This window comes from Euprymna scolopes, chromosome 39 (assembly GCF_053919585.1).
Source record: "Euprymna scolopes isolate OS-2025 chromosome 39, ASM5391958v1, whole genome shotgun sequence".
In the NCBI taxonomy this organism is placed as follows: Eukaryota; Metazoa; Mollusca; class Cephalopoda; order Sepiida; family Sepiolidae; genus Euprymna; species Euprymna scolopes.
In genome coordinates, this window is record NC_136520.1 from 45962145 (window position 1) to 45966734 (window position 4590).

Genomic DNA, 4590 nt, shown 5'->3' on the forward strand with positions numbered 1-4590 from the left:
TTGTTATACCTTTAAAACTGTAACCAGATGGTGGACCAGGCAACGCCGAATGACCTTGCTTGCTGGATTAGGAAGCAGTCAGCGTCTGGATGGTTCTTTTGACATAAGTTGAGGGGATTTCACATTGTTGGATCATCATCACTGTTACAGTGGTGATGATGATGATAATGATGATGCTGCTGATGATGATACTGATGATGATGGTGCTGTTTTAACAGATTACCAAAATAACTCCCCTCCCCACAAGCTTGATCACCATTTAGCAAGTGCTTAATTTTAAAGACCTGGATTTGAGTTTGATCACACACCTCCAAATACCCGGGCAACGCCAGGCATGCAGGCTATTATTATATAAGACAATCCCAACCAAAAAATAGAATAGCTCAATATACTTGACAAGAAAAAAATTAAACAACAAAAAACCTCTCTCTCTCTCCACCCGCCCCTCTCTCTCTCTGTATATATATATATATATATATATATATATATATATATATATATATATATATATATATATATATATGTGTGTGTGTGTGTGTATATGTATAAATATATATATATAATAGTAAGAAAATGTTATTCATTTTGGGCATGGTACATTTGGGATATGATAAGCGGAAAATTGGAGGTAACGAATGGGATGGAACTGCCCAACCAAACGGAGATGAGGGTACAGCTGCAAATATTTGTGAGTTCTTGAGGCAGACACTATCAAAGCAACAGAAAAAAAAACGCTACTGGAGTAAAATTTGAGAATAACGACAAAATCACAATAGAAATTCCGAAGTTGAGGGGATTTCACATTCTTGGATGTAACAGTGATGATGATGATGATGATGATGATGATGATAGTGCGGAAAAGAAGAAATCTGTTTTAACAGATGATCAAAATGACTCCCCTCCCCCACAAGCTGGATAGCTGAAGGACCTAAGTTGGAATCATAAAATGTTATCAGGCTGTGAAGATTGGCATTTAAGGTTTTATTTGAGGGACCACCAGAAAATCAAGTCAAGTAGATAAATTGCTGAGTGGATTTTAATTATTGGATTTACCGTGAAATCACTTAGGCAAGAAAAAAAAAAAAAAAAAACTAAGTATGGGGATCGAACCCGAAACCTTGAGGCAAAGTTGTAAATTAAAGTGTGAAAAAAAAAAAAAAGTGCGCCGTTAACCATTGGCCCACCGCGAGATACCAACGGAAACACGTTTGTTTTAATTTATTTAATTACTTGGATTTGACAGGTCCCGTTTTAATGAGTTAATGAGGTTAAGTTTGTACTGCGGGATAGTATTTTTTCCCAAGATGTTATAGGAAGAAGACTAACCCACATGCGGTGAGCGACAAATGTTGAATATTTATCTTCCCGAAATCGAGCAAATAAAAAAGACAGGCGAGCTTCGTTGTTAACTGTGAGATATTACGATTTATATGTGATATAAAAAGTTTTAAAATATTGTGAACCAACAGACCGCTTCTTTGAAAAAAGCCTTTTGTAGACATACAGAAAAAGCGAATACACATACACACATTTTCGCTTTTATATTTATAGATAATCAGGGTAGAGGTTGTAAATTTATTATAGTAAATAATTAATTTTATTTTTTATTAGGGTCTATAGGTTGCACATTTTTATCAATAATATTTTTTAATACTTTTTCGTCTATTCTATAATTATAGTGGATTTGATTTTTATAATAAAGTTTTATGTGTAGTAGGTGTAGGTGGGGATCCTGTATTATTCCGGTTAATATTTTTAAATTTCCCAATTTGTTCATCAATAACATGGTTGTGATATCCATTATTTACTAACGTTTGTTTAATATTTTTGAATTTCTGTTCTAAAATAGTTGGTAAAGAGGATATTTAGTTCGGGTTAGTAAGTTATTAATTAAAGCCGTTTTGTACACATAGGGACATTCACTTAAATAATTCAAGGCAGAGAGATATTTTTCTTATTGTTCGTTTTTTTATTGTTCGTTTTTTTATTGTTCGTTTTTTATTGTTCGTTTTTTATCGTTCGTTTGTTATTGTTCGTTTTTTATTGTTCGTTTTTTATTGTTCGTTTTTTATTGTTCGTTTTTTATTGTCCGTTTTTTTATTGTTTGTTTTTTATTGTTCGCTTTTTATTATTCGTTTTTTATTGTTCGTTTTTTATTGTTCGTTTTTTTATTGTTCGTTTTTTTATTGTTCGTTTTTTATTGTTCGTTTTTTATTGTTCGTTTTTTATTGTTCGTTTTTTTATTGTTCGTTTTTTTTATTGTTCGTTTTTTTTATTGTTCGTTTTTTATTGTTCGTTTTTTTTATTGTTCGTTTTTTTTATTGTTCGTTTTTTATTGTTCGTTTTTTTATTGTTCGTTTTTTTATTGTTCGTTTTTTTATTGTTCGTTTTTTATTGTTCGTTTTTTATTGTTCGCTTTTTTTTGTTCGTTTTTGTATTGTTCGTTTTTTTATTGTTCGTTTTTTTATTGTTCGTTTTTTTATTGTTCGCTTTTTTATTGTTCGTTTTTTTATTGTTCGTTTTTTTATTGTTCGTTTTTTATTGTTCGTTTTTTATTATTCGTTTTTTATTGTTCGTTTTTTATTGTTCGTTTTTTTATTGTTCGTTTTTTTATGGTTCGTTTTTTTATTGTTCGTTTTTTTATTGTTCGCTTTTTTATTGTTCGTTTTTTTATTATTCGTTTTTTATTGTTCGCTTTTTTATTGTTCGTTTTTTTATTGTTCGTTTTTTATTGTTCGTTTTTTATTGTTCGTTTTTTTATTGTTCGTTTTTTTTATGTTCGTTTTTTTATTGTTCGTTTTTTATTGTTCGTTTTTTATTGTTCGCTTTTTTATTGTTCGTTTTTTTATTGTTCGTTTTTTTATTGTTCGTTTTTTTTATTGTTCGTTTTTTATTGTTCGTTTTTTTATTGTTCGTTTTTTATTGTTCGTTTTTATTGTTCGTTTTTTATTGTTCGTTTTTTATTGTTCGTTTTTTATTGTTCGTTTTTTATTGTCGTTTTTGTTATTGTTCGTTTTTTATTGTTCGTTTTTTATTGTTCGTTTGTTTATTGTTCGTTTTTTTATTGTTCGTTTTTTATTGTTCGCTTTTTATTGTTCGTTTTTTTATTGTTCGTTTTTTTTGTTTGTTTTTTATTGTTCGTTTTTTATTGTTCGTTTTTTATTGTTCGTTTTTTATTGTTCGTTTGTTTATTGTTCGTTCTTTTATTGTTCGTTTTTTATTGTTTGTTTTTTTATTGTTCGCTTTTTATTGTTCGTTTTTTATTGTTCGTTTTTTATTGTTCGTTTTTTATTGTTCGTTTTTTATTGTTCGTTTTTTTATTGTTCGTTTTTTATTGTTCGCTTTTTATTGTTCGTTTTTTATTGTTCGTTTTTTATTGTTCGTTTTTTATTGTTCGTTTTTTTATTGTTCGTTTTTTATTGTTCGTTTTTTTATTGTTCGTTTTTTTATTGTTCGTTTTTTATTGTTCGTTTTTTATTGTTCGCTTTTTTAATGTTCGTTTTTATTGTTCGTCTTTTTATTGTTCGTTTTTTATTGTTCGTTGTTTTATTGTTCGTTTTTTTATTGTTCGTTTTTTTATTGTTCGTTTTTTATTGTTCGCTTTTTTATTGTTCGTTTTTATTGTTCGTCTTTTTATTGTTCGTTTTTTATTGTTCGTTTTTTTATTGTTCGTTTTTTATTGTTCGTTTTTTTATTGTTCGTTTTTTATTGTTCGTTTTTTATTGTTCGTTTTTTATTGTTCGTTTTTTTATTGTTCGTTTTTTTATTGTTCGCTTTTTTTTTGTTCGTTTTTTTATTGTTCGTTTTTTATTGTTCGTTTTTTTATTGTTCGTTTTTTTATTGTTCGTTTTTTATTGTTCGCTTTTTTATTGTTCGTTTTTTATTGTTCGCTTTTTTATTGTTCGTTTTTTATTGTTCATTTTTTATTGTTCGTTTGTTTATTGTTCGTTCTTTTATTGTTCGTTTTTTATTGTTTGTTTTTTTATTGTTCGTTTTTTATTGTTCGTTTTTTATTGTTCGTTTTTTATTGTTCGTTTTTTATTGTTCGTTTTTTTATTGTTCGTTTTTTTATTGTTCGTTTTTTTATGGTTCGCTTTTTTATTGTTCGTTTTTGTATTGTTCGTTTTTTATTGTTCGCTTTTTTATTGTTCGTTTTTATTGTTCGTCTTTTTATTGTTCGTTTTTTATTGTTCGTTTTTTTATTGTTCGTTTTTTATTGTTCGTTTTTTTATTGTTCGTTTTTTATTGTTCGCTTTTTTATTGTTCGTTTTTATTGTTCGTCTTTTTATTGTTCGTTTTTTATTGTTCGTTTTTTTATTGTTCGTTTTTTATTGTTCGTTTTTTTATTGTTCGTTTTTTATTGTTCGTTTTTTATTGTTCGTTTTTTTATTGTTCGTTTTTTTTATTGTTCGCTTTTTTATTGTTCGTTTTTTTTATTGTTCGTTTTTTATTGTTCGTTTTTTTATTGTTCGTTTTTTTATTGTTCGTTTTTTATTGTTCGCTTTTTTATTGTTCGTTTTTTTATTGTTCGTTTTTTTATTGTTCGTTTTTTTATTGTTCGTTTTTATTGTTCGTTTTTTTATTGTTCGT